General features: G+C 55.2%; 1 long non-coding RNA gene across 1 annotated transcript in view; it reads left to right on the forward strand.

The window, feature by feature from the left end:
• The window catches only part of LOC131211076 (uncharacterized), a 27,299-nt gene continuing 3,077 nt past the window's right edge, over positions 1-24,222 (forward strand). Inside the window, exons 1-2 of the long non-coding RNA XR_009156880.1 lie at positions 1-139; positions 16,511-16,592. This is a non-coding gene — a long non-coding RNA (uncharacterized LOC131211076). The remainder of the gene's footprint in view (positions 140-16,510; positions 16,593-24,222) is intronic.

Consider the following 24,222-nt stretch of genomic DNA (forward strand, 5'->3'; position numbering starts at 1 on the left):
ACGCGGCACGTGGAAAAAGGACCTCTAGAAGTAAACAGCCTTCTGGGAGTGTGTTGAGAGAGAGAGAGAAAGAAGCTGAGTAAGCCACCGACAAACCATAGCAACAAGTTGCTACGGTGCTGCGAAGCGAACTCGGAAGGTACGTACCCCACAGCACACTTTGATCCTCGTACCATCAGGAAGTACAGTAGCGATCCCAATCAGTCGGACCTTTAAATGCGATCATTAACAGGAATTAAAAATGGGGGCGCAGAATGAGCCTTTTAAACGACTTTAAAAGTCCGAAGTCGATTCGACAGAGAGAGAGACAGAGTGCGAGAACATGTGGAACCACTTTGTCGTAGCTCCTCTTGTCAACAGAGTCCTGGGGGTTGATCAATTACTTAACAGCGGACGGCCAGATCTGCCCAACTTCGGAAGACGTCCCGAAAGCGGGAACACAAACACAGAGAGACACAGGCAGCTCGCTGTCGCCACCGGAGAGGTTAGGGCACGCCACTGGGAATTTGAATAATAAATTATGATTGATGAGACACTACCCTTCTCTCTCTCTCTCAACGGACACACGAAAAAAGAGCACAAAAATCGCCGACTTTTGACTCCGGCGACGACGACGACAACCGCATGGGCCGGAACCGCACCCGGATGGGGGGACTTCTGCTTGAACCCGGGGTGTTGGGGTGCTCCTCTGCTTCGTAGATAAGGAGATAAAGTGTTGACATTTGTGAGGGAACGGAAAAAAACGGAGCTCCTGCCACCAACTTCCTATACGTTGCTCGGCCATGCAAATCTAGGTGGGGAGCACACACTGTTTGGGTTCCGGCTTCTGCTTCTCCTTGGTGTGTGTTTGCCGGCGGAATGACAGAACAATAGTCGTCTTGAGATGACGAGTGACGCTAGGCGCCGGCCAACCAACCAATCCGGGTTCTTGTTCTTGTCTCTTACTGCCGGGGATTTAGATAAGACAGACGTTTTTTGGACAGACAGATCGCGAGCGAGGGAGAGATACAGGCCAGACCAGACTGACGCGTAATATTCCCGTGTCGTCCTGTTCCGCGAAGGTTATGAAATCGCGCTCTCCTCCTCTATTGCTTAACCGGTCACGTAACATAATAAACCCTTACTGCCGCCGCGGCTGGCACCGAAAAGTGCAGCGAGTGCGCAATTCACTGCGCTTGACCACTCTTGCATCATTTTCGCTGGGACCCCCTGACCAGCCCGCCCCACCATCCGCCACCCGGCGGCCGGCGGAAGAATATATTGTCGCCGCGCCGCGGCAACGGTTTCTCGCGGCTGGGAGGATCCCCGCGCCAAACACGGACCAAGGCGCGCTTCCGATTTGCATTTTACTGTGTGCGCCAGCGACGAGTTCTTCCTGCTCAGCACATTTCTTGTGTGCTGCGCGTCCAATGACTTTTCGAAGCGAGGGTTCCGTTTCGCGAACTGTTGCATATCTGCAGTGCCTCCGACGTCGTCGTCGTCGTCGTCGCCGTTGTTGTTTTGCTTTCCTTCCTGACACGTTACGTGGCTGGGGAGCCAGGGACAGGGAGAGCGACGGACACACAACGGGCAAGAACCGCGTGCGCTCCCGCGGGCGGTGTTTTGCTTGACTGCCATTTGTTTTCTTGCGGCGTCCAATTTGCGCCAAAGGACAGACGACCGTTGCGCTGGCCGTTGTGGGCCTCGCTTCTTCCCGAGACGCGCGCGCTCTTATTTATAGTTAAATACGCTTCGCTGGCCGGGGAAAGCGGTGGAGTGCGATGGGTGGCGGTGTGGGGTGGTCTCTGCTGCACGCACGCACGCCGACCACACTGCTGGTGGCCAGAGGAACGCGCTGTGTGTGCCCTTTTTGCTTTTGCCAAATCATCGCCTTTTCGGCGGAGAAATGACCAAGGGGCTGTTCGAAGAAAGTGGAGCAACAACAGGAAAACAACTCCGTGGGTCGGTCGGTGGCGCATTGACGGTTTCCGGGACACTCTCCGCCCTGACCAAGGTCCGAGGTCTCGGATATGAAGAGTGACGATGGGCGCAAATCGCCTTTGCGAAGAACCGAGGAACACACAGGAACACAGAAAAGGACGCGAGCGTTCGTTCGGTTTCAAGTGGACCTCCTCCTCGCCAGGATAATAAACAGGTAGTTGGTTGGACCGCATTTACATATGAATCCACCTCTCAAGAAGCTCGTAAACCGATACATTTGCCCTTCTCTCTCGGCTGCTGCACGACGGTGCAACAAGTGGCCGAAAGGAGCTGGTGGTCCGCCACTCGACCAGGGGCCGTAATTCGGCGGTTCGCATGGAAGCCACTTCAGTCTCAGTTCTCGGGAACTTTCACAGCGCCCTTGACTCCTACCTCTCGGCGAGAGATTCTCGCCGCTAGCGGCCGGTTCCTTTTCTTTTGTTTTATTTCTGCAGCCCAAGATTGCTCTCCTTCGGCTTTTAAGGATCCTCGGCTTCCCCTGGGCACGGAGGTAGAGAAAATCCCACAGGGCCCGGGTCCGGAACCTTTTTACACCTGCAGGCGAGGTTTGTGCGTGATACCATTATCCTTTCCAATGGCAACGATCCTGACCAGCTCATCTCCCGGGATGGGAACCAGCGATGGGAAGTGTTTGCCCGTCCGCGTTCTTGCTTCGAGAGCCATCGTTCTGCCTGCTACCACCTTCTCTGTGTTTGGTTTCTTTTGGACCAACGGACCCCGAAACGAGCAGGATTCGAGGTGATCGTGTCACTCGAACACACTTCCTCTGCTGTGTTGCGTACCTGGGCTTTGGCCAATAATTTGGCGTAGGGTTTTCGGACGGAGGTTTTAATCGTTTTACGAGCCTCTCTCTGTTGCTGCTGAGGACATGTGAGTAGCCTGTTCAGAGGCTACCTGGGTGCCGTTAAGCCGTTGGACGTAAGAGGAATTAGGAGGCGTTCAAGTGGTGTGAAATCGTAATCGACCGGCGGACCAACGAATGCCGTTCCTGTGCTGCTTAAAATTTAGGGAAACAGCGAGGTGATTAGTTGGAGAATCCGATCTTTCGGCGGCAAAAGCAACCCCTTCTTTTGCGTGTTTGTGTGAGGCTCATATCCTTCCCCGACGCACCGCCAACCGAATTCGATACATGCGTCGTCAACACATTACATCATTTTTCGGTTTCTCGTCCTGAAGGAAGTTGGACGGGGAGTTCTTCCGGTCCAACTGAGAGCTGAGTCACTGGAGGCCGGGCCGAGTGGGAGGGCAAAATTAATTATTTGTAACTCCTTCCCAACCGGCTACGGGGCGTGAGGGGATCCCCCGTTGGGTCTGTCTGATATCCGGAGACTCCCGGAAGGCACAGATGGTTCCGCTAACCACTTCCCCTCCAAAACCCGAGCAACAAATCCCTCGAGTTCCTCGGGACAAGTGCAGCCCATCGTCGTCACCTGATTCGACGACGACAAGGACGAGTTTCGACGAAGGGGGCGCACGAGAAGAGGCCAGAAAATCGGAACAGATTTTCATGCAATAGAACAGAGGGGAGACCCCTCTTCGACTTGGTTCCGGTCTCTCGGTCGCACCCCTCTTGCAGGACGTTTTTTTTTCTTCCTTCATTTGCTTCACACTCGATTCCCTCTCCGGAACCGCCGCCAGGATACGCACCGGAAGGACGCGGCACTGTTCGGGGCGTGTGCGTGAAATGCCCAAATGTTGTCGAGACATGCGGTGCGGTGTCCCTTCTCGCCCTCTCTCACCAACGCGAGGCGTGACGCGATTATTTTCCAACCTTGGGCAATAACAATAATAGTGAATACGGCCTTCCCTTCAGGCACCCCGTGACCCCTCGTGCCGGAAAAAAGGCGTCGAAGGGGAGGGCTCCCTCTCTCCCTGTGTCGTCGTGGTCGTGTGACTTACGCCCGTATTTAACCCCTCGACAAATGCCGCTCGCTGACCAATCTTGGCCCAGCGGCGGAACGAGTTCCGAACCCTCGACGGGAAATTGCGTGCCCCCGGTGTTGTTGTTGATGCCGCAATGCACTTGTTGTGCCGTGTCTCCCGTGCATTTCCCTCGGGGCTGGTGTTGTCGGGGAAAAGCGTTTTTGATGCCATTTGGCATCGGAAACCCCGAGCGATGCGAATGTCCCGGTGCCGCCGATCATTCGGAACACATGTGGCCAATTGTGTATTCGCGTCCTCCTACGAATCCTCCGTGTGACCCCGACCGGGTCGGGTCAATATTTCATTGTGGCCGCCGACAGCAAACCGCAGCCCGTGTGTTTGTCCAGAAATCGACGAACCTCCCATCACAGTCTCTAGTCCTGGGAACTATATCTTTCTGGAGTTTCTCTAGGTAATTTGCCCCTAATTGGAACTCTCTCTCTCTCGCTCTCTCTCTGAGGATGTCTGCCGATAACGATCGGCCGTTTCTTTTGCTAATGTCCTAACTTTGCCCAATAATCCTCCACCGATTATCTTGATTCGACTATTGTGTCCAACTCTATATTTGGATCGGGTTATCTTATCGGCTTCTCGGAAGTGGGCACCATTGCGCCCTGGCTGGACAGGTCCAAAACCTGATCCAAGCCGTTAACACTATCCGAAGAGAAGTTCCGTGCTCTTGTTGTTCCCATGATGATGCACTTTACACTGCGGCGGAGTCTTCAGGTTTCTAGCGGCCACTTTGGAAATACGAGGAACGTCGAGCAGACAGAGAGCGGGACATGCATTTTTCTAGGAGCGGTCAGAATGCGTCCGCCGCCCGGGAGCGCAAACTCATCGTTCCGGGAAGTGTAGCGAGGACCATCGGAAAGGAAAACACATAAAGTATGGACCGGGCGTCCGCTCTCGGGGCCCACCACTTCAGCCTTTCTTCGAGGTATATCCTCACTCGATTCTCGAAACAACAGAAAGTCAAATTCCCCGAAGTGGCGCGGCCCGTGAATCTCTTGAGAGGCGAAGGCAAGTTCTGCCTTTTCTTCGCACGACGACACACAAGATGGGATGACCATCATCCGGCCGACGAAAGTCGGCTCTATACCTGTCCCAAGAAGAATCCAGGGTCCCAACTTGTTGCTGCGCACCCATCGGGCGCACGACGGGTGTCCATCCGCCCCGAGAGGATCTTTTACGGTCTGCCGTTGTTGACCTGTTTCCATCCCCGAAAACTGCTGCGTGCGAGACAAATAGGAGGCTCTCTAGGATGGCCGACGGCGATCCTGGCCTCGGTCTCCCTAGGGTCGCAAGGTCCCTGCGCAAGTGCCACTCGGCTGGTTTTTAATAATGACTGCCCTCTTTGTCCTGTGAAGGTGGGCGTTGTAACGCCAAGAATTCAATCCAAGTCCAGTGAAGACCAAGGAACGTTCCCGAGCTACGACGGAAGGAACACTATTTAGACACGTATTAGATACAGTGCGACGAAGAATTGTAGATTGAAGCCAGACTCCGAGGCTACTTTTCTGGTCCACGGACGCGCGGTTGCTGGTCAACAAAGAAGCGACGACTCATCCCCGTAATCTGTCGGATCTGGGAGATCTCGCGCGCGCGCGTTCCGACGAGAAATGTTAATGCCCTCTGGCTCGACGAGAAGAACCGCTGAGGAAAGGGTGCCTCCGGGCGGGCGCGGGCAGGCTCCGGCTCTAGCTCTACCGAGGGCGGGCAACAGGTCCTAACCGGGGGCCTAACGAGTGAATAGGTGAAAAGGTTCATTAGACGAAGAAGATGAATTACGGCGGGTTGGAGAATTCTTCGCTTCGCTTTCCTATCTGGTTGGTCCCCACGGCGCCGCCGCCACCGCCGCCGCAAGTGCTCCCGAGAAGCCTCTGTGCCGTGTCCAGAATGCCCATTAGAGATCCTATTCTATTCTCATTTGCTTGCCTCGGCGGTCTCGGCGGATGATCGCGGTTCCTGCTAACGATGACGGTTCTGCGCAGCTCCGCGTTGGTCCCGGTTGGAAAGCAAATTGGGATGATGGCCACTTGGTGCGCCACGTCGCACCGGCGATCAAACGGCGACAGATCGGGCACCGAAAACGCGCCTGAGATCAGTCAGCCAGCGGATCGTCGACGGAAACAGGTCCTCCCGGGAGGTGGTCTCAGAAGCGGATTTTTGTCAAATCATGTCCCCCTGGCGGGGTGCTAGTTCCTGAGCTCTCACGGAAGGGTTTGATTCTGCCCCCCGGCCGCAGCCGTTTTTTTCCCTATATTCCTTCGCCTGTCAAAGAGACACGAAACGCGGTGTGTCTCCCGCAACGTTTTGTGGAACATTCTTCTCGCGTGCGCACAAACTGCCTATTGCGCCCAGACCGGACCCGACAGGGTGTCAGGGAGGTGTGTCTGCGTGTGTGCTGATGAGGCTGAGGTTTTAGAAACGGCCCCGAAGCGAACGAACTCTTTGGCTACGCATCATTGGCTTTTCATCGTCGTCGTCGTCGTCGGGAGGTGATCTGAAGGAATTAAAAGAGGCCAACACGTCGTCGACGATGAAGGGGCGGCGGCACGACGAAGGAAGAAGCTCCCGCGATCCTCGGACCCAGCCCCCGGGGGCCAGCATCTCAGAGCATCATCTCTCCTGCTGTGAGTGATCTTTCCTTCTCTCTTTCGGTCGCTCTCCAGCACCGATCTTCTTGTCCATTGTGAGCCACCGCGTGATGGTGTGTCCGTCGTCGGAATCTTAAGAAAGCGAGATAGAGGAAGGAAGACGGTGAGGAGGAAGGCGGCAGGGCGGAAGATGAGAAGGTGCGTAGCGAAAGGCGAAGGTGAAGAACGGGCGCACGAAGAAAGACACGGCACACAAAACAAGGAAAAAGAATTAACGTCGTCGTGGTCGTCCCGTGGTGTAGGGTGGAGATCAGACGGTGGTGACGGCGGACGGGCTGCGCAACACCCGGAAAGGCGACCCCGGGTTGTTGCGCCGCGCGCCCGCGGCCTAGATGAAGGCCGTATAGAGGATTCGGTTGCCTGTGTGTGAAGGGGGAAAAGGATCGGAACGAGGTGGGCCCAAACGCCGCCGTCGCCGCACGGGAGAGGAGAGGTCAAAAGACTTGGAAAGATTTTTTGTTTTTTTCGGTTCGCTTTTTACGTCCGCTTTGCCACCACCACCACCGAGCAAATCGGTTCTCCGTCTTCTCCGTGGCTCCTTTTATCTTCCTCTGCTGCTGCTGCCTCGCTCCGTTTACTCTTTCACCTTCATCTTATCCGTTTCTTTGCGTGTGTTTTTTTTTGTTGTTTCGGGTTTGTTGGTTTCACTCCGTTCTTGTTCTCTCTCGGCATCCGCATTTTCTCTTTTTTCCCGGTTTTCTGTTTTCTGTTTTGATTTGGTGCCTTTTTCTCTCGCTCTCTTTCGCTCTTTTCTCGTTTCGTTCTGCTCTTCTTGCTTCCCTGCCCCGTTTGCGTCTTCTTTCTTTACGGCTCGCGATATTTCCTACGATCGATGGTCGGTCCGGTCGGTCGGCATTTCCTTTCTTTTCTTCCTGATCCTCTCGGACGACGGTGATGCTGGTGCTGGTGGTGGTGGTGCTATTGTTATTACCACTCCGGTGTGTCTGCTCCCCACATGAGACCCGCGGGGCAATTTCTCGGTTTCCTTTTGCGCCCGGGTTTCCCGCCCGGCCCGGGCGGATGTGGCCGCTTTCGCTCCATTTTTCTAGACCCGTCTCGCTCTCGCGTCGTCGCCGCCGTTCGCTGTCTCTCTGTGTTTACGTTTTACGTTCTGTTGGGCCGAGCTCAGAGGTCTTCTTATGGGGCTCCCCGATCTTTCCCGCCGGCCGCCGCACAGGACCGAAACCCGCCATTATGGCCAGGCGACGAGGGGGGCATCCAGGAAATGATTTCCTGCACCACCACCACCACCACCAGGCACCAGGCTCCACCATCATCATCATCAGCCCTTCGAGGCGTGGCGCGCGGCGATCTTCGGGAGGTGAAAGATCTTCGTCGATCTTCGCGTCGCGTCGTGTCTTCATTTTTTTTCGGGGGGAGTGAGCTGGCTTCTTTCTCCCGGAATTCCTTTCGTGGCCACACCATCCGCTCGCCACCGCCCGCGGCAGAGGCTGGAAATGAAATATTTCATCGTTTGTGCTGCGTTTGCGTTCGTGCGATCGTATGCTAAAATCGGGTCTATGATTGATTTCACCCTTTCGTCGTCAGTTCGTTGCCCCCGTCTCGGGAAGGTTCTACGAAACTGAAGTACGGGTCGAGCGTAAGCAGTTTATAATGGACCACTGCCAGCCGATCCCACCACCAACTGCAGCTGCGCTGTGTGCTTTTTGTGGTCCCACACGACCCGCTGTCTCCGCACAGCGACTCGAGATAATTTTGATGGGTCCGTCGTCTGACCTATCCTCCGAGGAAAGGTCTAGAGGCTAGAGCATGGACCGATGGATGACCCGACTTTCGTGTGTCCGTGGATCCCAATTACGGGTTGGGGTACTTTCAACCGTGTCGTGTCGTGTCGTGTGTGCTTCATTAAGTCTGGGAAGGACCTGGTCAGCAGCAGGGTATTCGGGACTCTGCGATTGCGTCGGCTAGACGTGGCAGCTTCTTCCCCGTAGTGGTAGACTGCTGCGCGCCCGGCGATGATGACCTTTTGAACGGCCCGTGTGTCTAATCTCTCGGCGTATGTTTTGGGTTACATTCGGATTCTTCCGCGCCCCGTTCGCCCGTTGGCCCCAGAGGAGGCGCCTATGGTCAAGGCCCGCGGATAATTGATTTGCGCGTTTTTCCTGTGTGCATTCGACTGGTGGTGGTGTGGCCCTCTCGCTCGCTCCCGGTTCCCGACGGCCTTAAACGCCTTTAAATGAAAATGCTCAATTTATTTTCTGGTGTTGGGGAGGTCATGCCATCCTTTTTTTTCTCGCTCTCTCTCTCGCCTCAACTATGCTATATTATGCTCCGCGCGATTCCGATTTTCCCGGGTTGGTTGTTTCGATTGATTCGACGCGAAGTTCACTGGCCGCGCCGGCTCCGCGGTGTGCCTGAAAAGTGATTCCATCAGCAACCACCCCTCTGGTCCTGCCTTCCCTCACGGAAGTGCCCTCCCCCTGTTGTGCGGAGGAGCGCCGGGATCCGGACGAGCAAAAAGGACGCGCGCCCGTGTGGAGCATAAAAAACTCCACTGCTGCTGCTGCTGCTGCTGCAGGTTGCCTCACGCTGCGCCTGTGTGTGCGGGCATTGATTATGTGCACGGTGTGACGGTATTTTGGTTTCGGTTGGTCGGAAGTCCTCGGAGCCCCCCGTTCGCTCTCCGGGTCCGGGTTGTGTTTGCAATTAATAAAATTACAACAATTTCGCTGATTTTGCAGTAAAACGTTGACAACGTTGCACCAGGGGGGTGTGGTGGGGTCTGCGTAAAGGGATGCACCAAAAAGTGCACATACACATGCACGCGCGAACACACAGGCCCTCGAGTGTGTATCAGTGCGTCGTGTTGTTCGACAGCGAAAAACCGCTATTGGGCAAATAACTTCCGCCGCCGCCGCCGCCCGCCTGCATGTCCTCGCGTGGACCCGGCTGTAGTGGCCACCGTGCTGTGAGAGAGAAAGAGAGAGGATGCAAATGGCGCAGCGGGCGCACGCCGCCGCACCATATTTTATTACACGCGAAAGAGAACGGGAATTCGCTTTCAGTTCGGTTCCTCTATTTTTTATTTAATTTATTTTTCAAACATTTTTTGGTTATGTCAACATAAAACATAGTTTTTTCGTGCCGTCGTCCCCCTATGTGTGTGCGCGTGTGTTCACTGGTTCCTGGTCCCTGGACTAACCTTCGATTTGGGGTGTCCACGCGATTGCTTCCATTTCTTTTTTTTTGCCACTCTTTTCGAGGCGAGTATTCTATTTGTTTGTGCTATCGAAATCGAAAAATCATTGTTATTTTTTGCGCTGTGTGCAAACGAGTGCGCCCCACTTGATGGGGTGACCCCAGCCGTGTCAGCAGATAATCGTCCGGACCTCTCCGGGGCGGACGATTTCGGATCCGGATTTGGGTTGATCCGCGACAGATGGTGGATCGGTTCGAGCAGCAGCAGCCCCAGTTGGTTGTTGGCCGACACGCACACACCCAAGCACACTGCTCCGATCGTCTAATCTGAAGCTGATTAATCGCTAATCCCCCTACATCGAGGAACAGGAGTCTTTTTATGGGGACTTCGATGTGATCGATGTGTGCGCGCGCGCCCCGCACGCCTTATCGTTGATTGACGGAACAAAGCTGACGGGGCTCGGGTTCTTCGGCGACTGGTCGATCGACGCGATATAAGCCGCGCTCGGTTTGATTGGAGAGCCCACTTACTGTTGGCCTTCTTCTTTTTTCCTCGCGTCGACCGGAAACGCTACGCGCCGATGTCAGCGAATTCGAACCTTAACACACCAACATCAGCGCAACGCATGGGCCAGTGGCCACGGCGCAGCGCCGCGACCCCTGATCGTTTTTGGTCGACTCATTGGTGCGTTTGTATTGGTGGCAACACCGGTGCCCGATAACACCGGTGCGCCGGTGCGTGTTATCAGCTTCTTCCGCGTTGCGTTGCGAGCGCGTGCGTCTGTCTGCGTGCACCGATAGCGCGTTATCTAATCACCGCCAATGTCCGCGCGCGTCAGTGTGCGTGCAGCATCCGTCTCGGCCGCGCACTATTATCAAGCGAAACCGTGCCAACGAGGAAGCGCGACTAGCTCCCGGGGCCAGGTCAGGAGGCTCCTCCAATTGTTGGCTACACTTTTTCCCCTATCTTGACACGCGGGGTGACATACGGCCATCGATCAGTGTTGCCAGACGACCCCGTCGCGTCCCCCTACCGCCGGCCTTATCAGTCTTCCTACGGGGAGCTTACGTTCGAGCAGTTCCCTCAGATTGCCAGAGATATTCGAGCAAGTTCGGGGTTGTTGGCGAAGGTGTGTCTGAGGCCATTCTGACGGCTACCGTAAATGGTTTATTTACCCCATATCCTGTAGCTTACGGGCAACATTTCACCTCGCACGGAGTAGTAGAAAGCAGCAGCGCCACGATGTGGAGGTTACTGACATTTCAAGGCTAATGATGCGCTCAAAGTCTTTCATTACCTCTCTCTCTCTCTCTCTCTTTCGCTCACGGGGCTTGGCCAGAACTTATCTAAAACCCCATCATATAAAAAGAGCTTTCCGGAGGCTACTGCCGCCGCTTAAGCGGGGTCCAATCGGGCGCTTAACCCTTCTACCGCTGCGGCCTAAGTTCCGAAGCTGATTACAGGGAGAAAGGTGGTTCTTCTTGGTGGTTTTTTTTTCTGGGGGCCATCTCGAGATTTTTTGGACCATGTTTAGAATGCGAACGAACCACGAGAAACCGAAAGAAAAGAGAAGATGCTGTGGTCGTCACCGCCAGGGCCCCGTTTTCCCCGGCCCCTGCCCCGGAAGACCACTTAGCGAGAAGACGAAGCCGAAACGAATTTAACGAGGGCTGCGGCTCCGGCGCGAAGGCGAAAGCCTTGTTTCGTCCGGGCGCTCCGGGACCGGCGATCGTAATTAGGGAAGCGCTTTCAAATAGGAAAACGGCCAACTAACGCCCGCTCCCTGGTGGTGGTGTCGGGGGGAGGGCTTTCCTTAGCTTAGCTCTTCCGTCGTAAATGGCTTCTAAACACGCGCGCGGACCGCGGAACTCAAGAACTTGCCGGTGGATCGGCCCAAAAAAACTAAAGGAGGAAAAAAAATGGTTATCGATAATGGCCAAATGGCTGGCGCGCGCGTGTGAAGCTGCTTCCTCTTCCCGCACCACGGGAGCACGGGACCGACCCCACATTCCTTCACGTACCACACCGCGTATTGGCCACCGCGTGGCGGACTATGTCGCTTCTAGCGCTGCTGCCGCTGTGGTGGCCACCTAACCATTTGTGGTGGTGGGGCACGTAGCACAAACATACCTAGGGCCGGGCCCCAGGAGGAACCCTCGCAGTGGCTCCAAAATTCGTGCAAACAAAAAACACGCAGCCGCGATCCGAAAAAAAGGATCACAACAACCCCGCGGATGATAACGAGCGCGATTGGCGGTTGTATCATCGGGCGGTGGGCCAAGTTGTGTGGCGGCAACAAGTACCGGCGGCGGCAACAGGTTGCGGCGGCTGCGGCACTCTCGAGTGCGCTCTCCACGTGCTCCACCGGGTGTCGGCCAATGCTGTGAGTGCCCATTCGCCGACCGGCTCTCATCGAAGAAGGCGCTCTCTCTCTCGCTCGGGGCACACAGCTTCCTATGATTAGATCTTCCGACGATACCTTGCCGATGTCTGGCCGCGGTTCTAGGGCGGGTTGGCGGGGCTGGCGCACAGTTCAATAGCCTCCCCGAAAATCACCTTGTCGCGCCACGCCGCGTCGAAGACAACAAATAACGGAAATTGGCTCGCGTTGCGTGGCGCTCGGCTCGTCGTCTCGCGCTGTGCGCCTTCAAGGACATCAGCCGATCTCCGCCCCGGCACACCGCAAAATCCCGGTCAGCGCGTGTATGTTGCGACGATTTTTAACGTGCGACCCGAAAAAAGTGTGGCCAAGCGTTTAGCGATCGGTATCCGTTTCCGGTTCCGAATTCCCTTTCTGATCTCCCCACTCCCCAAAAAGGTGTGAATCGATGATGAAGCAATTTATTGACCGGTCTCGCCAGAACAGCCTGAGCTGAGATGGAGTCCGCTTGATTTGTGGCCGTGTGGCCAAGTGGCGGTTGTTGTTCGTGGCAACGACACTGGCTGCCGTTGTACAGTTATCGCCTCCCCCTTGGTGGGTGAAGGGGGGGACACACCACGGAGTGGGCATTTCGATTACTTCCTGCTTGCGCTGACACATACACGCATGCGGTGCTGCGAATATAGCGATCTGCAAACAGGTTTCGAGAGCACATACCGCCTACCGTTTGCCCGCCTGCCCGCCTGACATTCTTGTTCTTTTGGCCCAGCGAACGCGCTGCAAGTAGCGAGTTCTCCGGTGCAACTTCCTTGCGTGCGGCGCAAAGTAAGCGGCCACAACGGCGGGCGGGTGGGGAACGTGTGCGTCAATCAGTTCGCGAAGGGGAGTGGAGCGGCCAGCGCCTGGAAACCGGAATTTTGTGTCACCGTTTGGTGCGCTTCCGTGCCGCGTAATAAGCGCCAACCGGCGCGCGATCTAACGATGTTTTCAGAGGTGTATGCGTGTAGATCACACTTGTGTGCCTTCTGTCCGGTTCGGCGGGTGGTGGTGTTTTGACATTTGCCTGGCGCGCCGATCTTCTCGCTGATTATGATTTATTTGGAAAAAAACAATCGACCGAGAGAGAGAGAGAGAAGCGAAACGCGGAACTCCGATCGCGTCCTCCTAGAACCCGGCTTGAAGCTCTGGCTGTTTGTTGATGGTGCTGGCGCTTTTTTTTCCCTTCTGTTCGCTCTGCCCTCTATTCAAATCGATAGAGGAGACGGCGGTGGTGCCCATTTCCGCATTCGTAATCGCACGGAACTCACTCGGCGAAGAAGCTCGGCGGATCTCGGCCCCCTCGGGGGAGATGGTAATCTAATCAGCGGGTTGCGATTTGCTTCCTTGATGAACACGAGCACAAGGGTTCCTCCGCCGTGCGAGCGATTCTTGGTTGAAATATTCTGAGCAGTTGTCGAAGAAGCATTTCTCTCGGTTTAACGAAGAAGCGAGGTACGTGGTATGTTCGAAAAGCTTAAACAAATTCAACCATTTTGAGTGATCAGGCAATTTTTGACAGCTGTTTTAATGCGACGTGTTTTGGTTCATTGTCAATTTTTGTCTACTCCAAAAAATGGATGGCAAAATGGATGTGGCTCCCTGTGACATTTTCTTGTTCCTGAAAACTAAACAGTCCGTCAAAGGCCGCCGCAGCTAAAGACGGCATCGACGAAGGAGGTGAAGTTTATCACACAAAATGATTTTTTGAAGCTTTGAGAGTTTAAAATAAAAACGCTAGCACAAACTGTACAATATTTGATGGGGATTACTTTTAAAGAGGACAAAATAGTGATTTATTTCTTGAAAAAACCCAAAAGTCGAGAAAATGTTTCAACAGACCACGTAAGTGGCACGCGCTAGCAATTCGCTCGATATTTGATCAGAAACCAGGAACTGTGAAGATGCTTCGATCGGTATGCTCTAACCTTGCACAAAACCCTACTACACAACCCTGCAGATATCCCGCCACATCTTGATATCGCCGCACAAAAAAGGATCTCAGTAGTCATTGACGAATGAACCGAGAATTGAGTAGCGCGTTGAAGGGTGTTTGACAGCTCGCGATTTTTTATTATTCTCTAAGATCTCCCCGAAGACAATCCCAGAAATGAATAAGGGTATGTATAACAACGGACAGTCTCAGTTGGCAAGTTTTTTGGCACACTTCAACGGTAACGTCATCAGAACCCCCACCGGCGTTCAGCCAATCAGCTCACCGCTTTTTGGAGCGTTGCTATACAGGACTATGTAGAGGGCAGAATTTATAATGTGCCACGACGGGGTTCCGGCACATTTTAAGTATTCGAACGTGCAGACAGAGTTCGTCAATTTGGTCGTTTTTTGCCATCCAAAAACCGCCACAAACACCTGTTGCGGGGCGCACTGCGAAACGGAACCCCCCGCCGGGGGGCTGGGGGTCACATTAACTTCGCGGAGCTGGCTGGAAACTAATTACACATTTGGCCTTGGGACGCGCAAAACTTCCGCCGTCTTACGGGGTGAAGAATCACCCCCCGGCCACGTGTGTCGTACCAGGTTTTTTTTGGTTCGATTTCGGGGAGCTTCCTGTTTGGCCCCGTAATAAACCCGTTACCTCGTGGGGTTTTTTCCCCCCTCCCGGTCGGCGGCTATCTTGTTTTGTTTGTCGTCGGCCAACAACGCGCATATGTGATGGCAACAAAACGGGTGAAGGCGAAACAAAAAACGGGGTGAAAAACTTTAATAGTTACAGTTTTTGTGGCCGACCCCCTTCGCTTCTAATCCCTGCGAAACGTGCGGGAATTAGTAACCGGAAGCGAGAGCGCCTCAGCACACGCGCGCGCGACTCAAGTCCCCCCCCGTGCGGCTGCTTAGGCCACCGCGCTGGCGTCTCTTGGAGTTGGCCAACCAGCAACAGCATTCTCCTGCGCCGGAGTATGAATTATGGAAACGTGCAGGAAGAGGACGGCGAACGGAGAGGGCGCTTCACTTCCGTCTCCTGCCACCACCCGGAAATGCAATTCCACACGAGCGCAACCTACATTCGGTGACCGCATGGTGCCAATCGGGCGGCGGCGGTGGGGCATGCTAATTTATTTATGCTAATCACGCTCTGGTGGCGGTGTCCGATTTCTTACGGCCCGGCCAATTCTCTTCTGCCTAAGCCGCGTCGCCCCCGACGTCGGGGAATGTTCACTTCCTGTTTGCATACTGTGGTCTATGACCCAACCCCCGGCGAAGGAGCTAAAAATGTCGTGAATCATTTCGGTTTTCCCATCCGCCGATGCCGTCGTCGGCGGCGTTCTAGAGGCCGCCCGCCCGCACCGCACTCACTTCCGATTGCAGTTTGCAGCGCAAGAAATGTGCGCGCTCCAATGACTTTCTGCCTGTCAGTCAGTCAGTCAGTCGGGCCGGCCTATGGCTTCCGTTTCGCGCGGCATCCCTACGTGAAGGCGGGGGGAGCACGGACCGTGTCCGTGGTCCGGACGGGTGGCATGTAACACGGGTGCACAGGAGGAAGCCACAATTTTGTGATGGAAGCGAAAACACACGGGGGCTCTATTTATAAAACTCACCATCACCCTTTAGGAGGACCCCCGCCCGGGCGGGTGGCGCAGAGTGGGTGGCAGCCAGTCCGCGATGTTCCGCCACCACCCGTCGCGCGTGTGATTCGAATCATATTTCCGCGTCTTCGGTGAAGAGTCACCGCGCCGACGTTTCGCTTCCTGTTTGGTGTCTTTCACCCGGTGGGGCGGTGGTTTTGAAGAGGATGCTGCACACGATGACCTGACCCCTCTGATCTAGCTGCGGGCCACTTGTGGTTGTCGCGCGTCGAGAGGAAGGAAATATTAAATTAAAAAATAATAATAATGCAACCGGAGGGCGCCCGGTGGTGGTGGTGGTGGTGCCGAGGTCCTCCATCCGGGTGGCCAGTAATTAATGTTCGTCACACTTTTCATCGGATCCCGAGAGGACCCACTTTTGGAGCGCACCGCGAGCCCCGCAGTTCTAACGAGATGCGGTGCGCTTATTAAATTATGCGCTACACATTCGCGCCCTTTGGCCACGGCCCGGGAGAGGGGATGTCCATGCGGGGTGTGTGGTGTGCCCCACACTTGTGCTTAATCGTGTAAACGCAAAAGTCCCTCGGCGGTTAAGAAATCCGTCTGCCAACTGAGTAGTGTGTGGTGGGACTGGCGCTTTCAGGCCTCCATGTTTAATTACCGAACCTCTGGACCGCGGGACGACTCCTCGAGTGTCGAGTGTCCCTTTCGGTGGCGGGATGCGCAGTGCTGCAGTGCTTCATTACGCGCGGAGTTCTTTCACAGATCCCCACCCCCCTGGTTGGTTGCAATTTTCTAATTTTGTATCATAATTATCTCCTTTTCGCAGGACGCGCGGCGCGGTGCATTGACGAGCGGCCGATGGCGAGGCACATCGCCACCGAACCGGAACGCAGCCAGTGAGAAACTCGGTAAGTGTGTCCGGGTGGTGGTGATGCATCATTTGTATTCCATCAGTTATTTTCCCCATTTGCCCCAAAGAATCGGCCCCCTTTTTTTGCAATTCTTACCAAACGAGCATATTATGATTTGGGGCGCGACCGAGGATGTGGTTGTGTTTTAATCAGTGCCGCTTGGCACTTCCGTCTGCCACGCAAACATCCGGCAAAGAAATCGAGAAGTTAAGAAGGAAACTCCGGCGGGGGATCACCGGAACCAGCGGCGGCACGCGTTCTTTTCTGCCCGCCCTAATTGGGTTTATTGATGGTGGGGTTTTTTATTGCTCGATTCGCTCGCTCTCTCTCTCGCTCTCTCGCGTCACTCTTTTGGCTCGTCGCTCACGAAGATTGGCCTCTCTCTCTCAAGCGACGATCATCGTCGCTCTGCTAATAAGCGTTTTTCGAAGGTTAATAAAAATGACTTTGACTCTTCGCTTAATCAACTACAGTTTTTGGATAATTTCTATCTGTTTCTGTTGATCGCCGTTTTTTTACATAACGTTTTTTGCAATCGCCTTCGCGATCGCGATCCTCGTCCGAGGAGTCGCTGCGAACGCAGCAAAAACGGCGATGGAAACCAAACAAACCATTTCAAACCGCCACCCACCAGTTTGCTAATCTGTCCGTGTGCGTGTGCGTGTGTGGCTGTGTGGAGTATGTCGCAACAATAACTGGCGCCACCGATAGAGTCTTCGCCGCGTAAGACACCGATCCGCGGTGGTTCCGCGATAGAAAGGGACGCCAACACGCAACTTGGGGGGGCTGTAACAAAGTAGGCGACGACGGAACACAAACACTACGATGCCGTGTACCGTTGTGTTAATTCCCCCAACGGCGGCGGCGGCCGCTTTCGGTCGTGACTTCCGCCGCTGGAGCAGTTGATTTTGCATGCTCGCGCCATTCGATTCGGCTCTATGTGTGTTCGGTTTTCCTTCTTCCTTATTCCGGCCGGTGTGGCCAAAAAGCGGAAGTAAATATGTCGGCGATCACAGCACCCTGTTGCCGAGCGAACGAACGACCTTCGAACCGCGAGTGAGCGATCGATCGGCGGGAGAGTGAGCTGTTGCTGGTGAGTGAGTGAGTGAGAGTGAGCAACGCGGTGAGTGCTCACGCTCACGCCTCGCCTTTATTTGCGCGGTTGTGGACACTTAAAAAGCGAATGGTGGGGGGGGCTGGCTGCTCCTTGTGTTGCGTATCGCGCGCGATCTTTACGCACGAGAATCGAGTCGTCGTCGTCGCACCGCCGGCCACAAGAACTTATCGCTTCCGGGGTCCATAAATCTTCCTCCTTTCGCGAAACCGACAGCGCGACGCTTCCGCTCTGAACGGTGGACGTGTACCGATGTGGAGCAGCAGCCGCTTTGAGGTCATCGAGTTTTCCCATTTCCGGGCCTCGGGCGTGTTCCGGATTACCATTTTTTGTTGCTGTCCCCCACCGCACTCGGAATCGATTTATATGTTCGCCGACGGGGCCCACTTCCGGGCCAACGTTTCATATAATCATCTGCCGGCAATATTGTGTCATCATTAATTTAACGTTTCACGTGTGTCCCGTTGGTCCCGCGAGGGCAGAATAATGGGCGCGTGTGGGCGCGATATCGATTACCACTTTTCCGCTCCCGGTCCCGGTTTCCGGTTCCACAAATCGAATGGGACGCAAACAGGGAGAAGAGACCCCACCGGGGAGGAACTGTTTGTGGCTGTGTTGATTAAGCAAACCGGAAGTGGACCACGCACACCGAAAAACTCCACATTAGGCAGCGCCGGCCGTATCCTGTTCCTGTTCCTGGTGGTTAGTAAAACACAGTGACCGCGGCAACCGGTTTCATATAAAACATTCAAAATAGGGAAAATCCTTCCCGGAATGGTGCCATTTCTGGGCGACCAAGGCACTGTGCCGTGGAAACAATAGTAAAAGTATGAAAATTGAAGCTTCCCTGTGCGCTTCCCCTTCGCCGTGGTGTAATTGTTTGGCGGTCGGTCACTTCGCGCGATGCATTTTACGCCACGATGGACGCACACAAAATGGAAGAGCCTCTCGGAAGAGAAAGACTGTGTGTGTGGGGCATGTTTTTATTGTGCTCTTTGTTTGTCCGCAGCCAACCCACTTCCCTAGAATGCCTAACATACACATACTGACCCATCATCAACGGGGATTATTCGCTCGAAAATGGCCCTGCAAAAGTAGCATCTCGCGTGCATAATGTGAATTGGGGGTCACCACCCACCCAACCCACTCAGGTCTGGTCCGGTTTCCATTTCCTGTATTTCGGTTCGCTTCCTTCCCCGTGGCCCACCCTCCCGGGAAGCATATTCGTCTCCCGCCGGGAGAGCCTTCCTTTATTTACACGTTTCTGAACGGAAACTTTGAATCCTTCGTCTCGCCGTGTGGCCGTCCCGAGCGGGTGGCCGAGAGGTGGTAATATCCGGTTGCCATTTTTTCCCGCCGATTCGATGATAAACCCTTCTCCGGCCCGGCAACCGTACGGCACCGGGCCCGCACCGTGGTCCGCAGTGCGATAAATTGAGGAAATTGATTTTTGATCCCCAGCCGAGGGGCCCCCGACGACGCGCTCTGACCGCAGAGATAGCCATCATCGGTGTGTCCAAAAACCCCGTCCGTCCCCGACGAGAATGTAACGAACGAACCATTTCCTGTCCCGCTGCTGCTGGTCGCTACCGCCGCCACCGTTGGAGAAAGACAACAGAAATGGACGCCGAAAGGACCCACCCAGCGGTCCGGCCCGCGGCGCCGAGTGTTGATTGCATTAATTAGTCGTCGGAGGCAAGACGGGGAAGGAGTGGAGTGGAGTGGTGGCCAAACGCGAGTGGGTTCGAAAAATTGAAATATTAACTTTTATTTGCCATTTCCGGTCCCGGTCCCGGGCCCGGCTCGGCTCGGCTTGGGGAGCTCTCTCTCTCTCGTGCGCGCGACAACCGGTTGACCTCGAATCCAATCCGAATCCCCCCCGTCGTGAGGAGCGACGAAAGGAGCGACCAGCCTGTACACGACCACGACCGTCCACATTCGACAGCGTCTTCCGGCCCATTAATTGCCCCGCGGGGCCCATCCTGTCTCTCGCTCTCTCTCTCTCTCTCTCGAGTGAAAGGAAATTTCGGCATCCCAGCATCGTATCCACCGTCGCGCGCTCCGATCGTAGGATTTATCTCCTATCTCCCGCCCTGACCCCGGCGGGTGCCCAGCTTCCCGGATGTGTACGTCGCCGTCGTCGTCGGTTGGCCATTAATTTTCTTCACAATTCTCCGTGAAATTCGTGAGCCCGTTCGCCGTGGAATACATTCCATTCGTTCCAATCGCAACACAACACGCGGGGCGCGCAGATGAGGCTGTGGGGGCCGGCCCGGGTATGCTGTTTGCGCGTTACGGAAATACCACCCGCCACGCACATGCATTTATATTCGGGATTCGGTGCCCGTTCCGCGTTTTGTTTACAAAACAAACTGCCCAACGAGCTGTCAAACACGGAGCGCGTGGCGCGAGTCTGAGAGCACTTCACTCACCACACTACACTGAGGCCAAGGTCGTCTCCTGAGAATTGATCCTGCGCGATTCGGCGATTAATTAGGTGCGCTAGTGCCAGCGAAGACACGAGATGAGCTCGATCGATCACCTCGTGAGCGATGAGAAAAATGCACTCACATCAAACGCACTCCATCGATTACACCCGGTCGGGCCGTGCGTAATCGATGAATTACGTGATCGCGTGAAGCCGATGAGTGATGATCGGAACCGGTGGAAAATCACAGTCTGTGCGTGGGAACTCACGGAACTCGTTTGCTGTCATCGGCGCGCACCGGTGTTGTTGTTGTTACTCAATCGTGTTATATGAATTTTAAAATTTTGACCGACTTTTCACCAGGCCGCGGCCAATCCCCACCATCACGCTGCGTTCGCGGTGCATAATTGCACCGCGTGGCGACCGGGTCTTTCGTTTCCCCTTCTCTGTGTGTGCCACAAACCGCACGGGCGAACGGAAAACGAAAACCGAAGCCCATGACGTAACGATGGCCGCTCCTCCACCGGACCCTTTGCTTTCCTCGACACTTTCTTTCACCAACCACGCACACCATGCTCGCTGCTGCTGCTGTCCGGAGATCGTTACGCGCCGTGTCCAATCACAGAGCGAGAGCGAGAGCGAGAGAGCGAGTATGCTGCGTTTGTTGCGCTGCTTGATCCCCACCATCCGATCGTCAGTGGCGTAATGCTCCTTCACAATGGCCGCGCGTTATCATCTTCCACTACGCAAGCGCGCAGCAGCAGCTGCAACCGTCGTCGGCTGAGAGCGGAACAATCATCCACAATCCGCGAGTGGCCGCGTTGTGTCACCAGCCTACCTACCCGATCACCCCCCCGGAGCTCACTGACGTAATCTTTCCCGCTCCGGGAGTCACCTTCTGGCACCTAACAGCGCGATAAAATGGATTGGACTGTGGCCTGATTATTCTCGACTGTTAGGGGAGCTGTCGGATTTTCGGCACTCCGATTCCGTGGTCAGGATACGAACTCTAGCCGCTGTGATCGAGTCGCTGTGAGTCACCCAAAAGGATGGATTGCATCAGCATCGCGATCCTCGGCCCGGGTCATCCAGCACACTACTTCCGCAGTCATCGATTTATAAACTCCGTTGCCTATAATTAACGCACCGCGAATATTGTCTGACACTCGCAACCGGCCAGGCACATAAATCCGCGTCATCGTCGCAGTTTTTTTCGCTTCACGCCACCACGCTGCTTCCGGGTCGATGGCTGTGTGTGCGTGTCCCACCCATGGGTCTGTGTTGAGAAAAGATGTTGGCGACCGACCTGGCGTTACGTCACGCAAGCCAACGGGGAAGTTCTATGGGAACCGGCAGCAGCAGCATCTCTCCACGTCTCGGGGTGTTGTTTGTTCACCAGACTCCGGAGACTCCGGCAGCACACATACACGCATCTCGGACAAATCTCGGTGTTGGGTCTCTCTCTCTCTCTGTCGCACGTGAAAGAGGATCTTTGTTACAACGACGAGGAAATAAAAAAAACACGATCGCTCAAAGTCTCGGTGCCGCTAAACGTTCCACGCGCGAAGGAAACCGGCGAAGGAGATGAGCCGGAGAGATTAACGGATGCGCAGCGCATTACTATGCGTGAAACGGGCACCACACCCGGCCGGGCAGGAGGCGGGTGGTGCTCCTCTCGGGTTTAACCCCCCAGCCAGCCAGACAGCATCTCCTACGAGATATGGCGCTCACAGAAGCGCTTTGTGGAGCGCATGATCCGGTGTCTCTCTTTCTCTCTCTCTCTCTGTCTCTGGCAGCGCTCCACGATCGCCAGCTTAACGAGATATGCAAATGAGATGAGAATGGGAGGATGGGAAGCGAGCGTTCTTTGGGCTGCCGCCGGCTCCGGACCGCCTCCTAAACTCGCCGCCGCCTAATCCGTTTGCTTCCTGAATGCTAGTCTCAGGTAGCGTCAGGCGTTGTTGTTGCTCTGTGTCTCGGCACACGATCGGTTATTATTGCAAAGCAGCCCACCTGGGGACACTCGTTTGGCCTGTTGGTGATCGTCCGGTGCTTGTCCAGCAGTTCGTAGTGGATAACTTCCAGCAGATCCATCCACCAAGTGCACCGTAGAGCTGAAGTGCATTACAACAGAAAACCAGAACCCTTTTTGGCACAACTTCGCGTGATCTTCGAGTAACCTTCGATCGGAGCGCCCCAGAAGCGTAAGGAATTTGATGTTTGAAACCACATCCCCCCAGGGGATGGTGTTTGGAAAAATGAAAGCCTTTTAAACTAAACAAACGTAACGGAAACGGCGTAAATATATTCGGTTATCGCGCTCGCAGCCTTTCCCCTGGCGAGGAGGTAAGCCAATTAAGGGAGGGAGCCACCCGTTGGCCACCACATTTCTAACGCGCACTTCCTGTGTGTGTACGCGCTGTTTCGGGCAGGCCTCGCTGCTGCTTCTCGTCGTCGATCGATCGATTGGTCGAAAATACCCGGGGACGGAGCGGGGCAGCAGTAAAAACCCAAATCAATTCCCCCGCCGAGCCCGAGACATTCTAAACATTCGTTTTGGGGTGATTTTACCAAAAATTTGCGTCGTCGGTGGCGCAAGGAGTGCAATTTTCTCTGTTTCACCTGAAGAAGTGGGGACTCTGGCCGCCGGATCTCTCATCTCAAGCGATCTGTTTTCGGCCTGGGTAATGCTCTGGGCGCGATCTCTGCGGTGCTGCGGGGTTTAGCATTTTTGTAAATATTCAGAGAGTGTGGCCAGAGAACGAACGGACGTACACCTTCTCGGTGCGCCATTTATTTAATGTATGTTGTGACGCAGAACCGAACCACCGTTACATCGGCGCCGCTCGCACACTGCTCGCAATATCCTGCCTCGTGGCTCGGCCGCGCCCCATCACCGCATCTTGCTGCTGCTCCGCGGTCTTTAGTGTTTACACACTCGTGGCAGAATGTCTGTCCGGTCTGCGTCGCCTCGCCTCGCCTCGCTGTACTTATTTTAATGACTTCCTTTTGCCCCCATCGCCGCCGTGATTGCGTCCTTTCGCTGTTAATTACCCGGTGCCCCGTTCGATCCCCGGAGATGGGGCGGATGATGAGGTGGCCAAGAACACGGTGCACCGCGCATCACTATCATCGTTTAATCGGCCCGCTTTCCACGCCGATCGCCGGGCGGAAGCGGTTCGGTTCAGCTCCACAAAATCGATGGACCCATTTTTTGATCAATTTTAGCGAGCTCGGGGCCCCCTAACGAGAGGAGTTATAACTTCATTCCTTCCTGCGCGCGGAGATAAGATTTGCTGTGCGCGCTTCTTCTTCCCGCGGGGGGCCGCGCACACCGCGCTTTCCTGGCATAAAAAAATAATTATAACAAGCAGCAGAACCCCCCCCCCCCCCCCCCCCCCCCCCCACAGAGGGTGGAACGGGGAGGCTTTGGTGGGCGGTGTAGCCCCAAGACGGGAAGCGTCCGTCGCCGGCGGCGGCGTTGGCTCTCTCCGGTCGGACTCTCCGGGTACGAACTTTATTTATAATATCATTTTAGTTTCCGTTTAAACCGGTTGTGTGCTGTGGCGTGCCAGGAGCGGTGGGCCGACCGGAGTGCTCCTTTATGCTCCCCTTCGGTTGTCTTCTTCCTCTTCGCCGCGCCATCAGCTAACCGGTAGCAGGTTCTTGGTGGCGGCGGTGAACGATCAGAGTCCATCCCTCGCCACACAAACACACGCAGGCACACACTCCACACTCCCGGGCCCCAGGAATCCCATAAGACGCGGGTTGCGCGCCTAATTGTCCCGGGGCCCTCCGGAGTGACTCAGGAAGTCTCGCCGGGCGCGCACTGCACGAGAGAGAGAGAGAGAAAGGCGGATCGGGCGGGGGGACTTGGTTGGAGGAGAGCTGCTTCCTGGCGATGCTCCTGTTGCGAAGCGCCAACACTTCACTTCTGCGCGCCCCAGACACGCCCGCAAGCGATCGCAAGAGAGAGCGAGCGAGAGAGAGAGAGAGTGGCCGCATATTTAGTGGGCAAGGTGATCGACAAAGAAAGCCGATCGTTCGGAGCAGCAGCGGCGCGTGATGGGGCTGTGAAGCCCCCC

This window comes from Anopheles bellator, chromosome 2, assembly GCF_943735745.2.
Source record: "Anopheles bellator chromosome 2, idAnoBellAS_SP24_06.2, whole genome shotgun sequence".
Classification (NCBI taxonomy): domain Eukaryota; kingdom Metazoa; phylum Arthropoda; class Insecta; order Diptera; family Culicidae; genus Anopheles; species Anopheles bellator.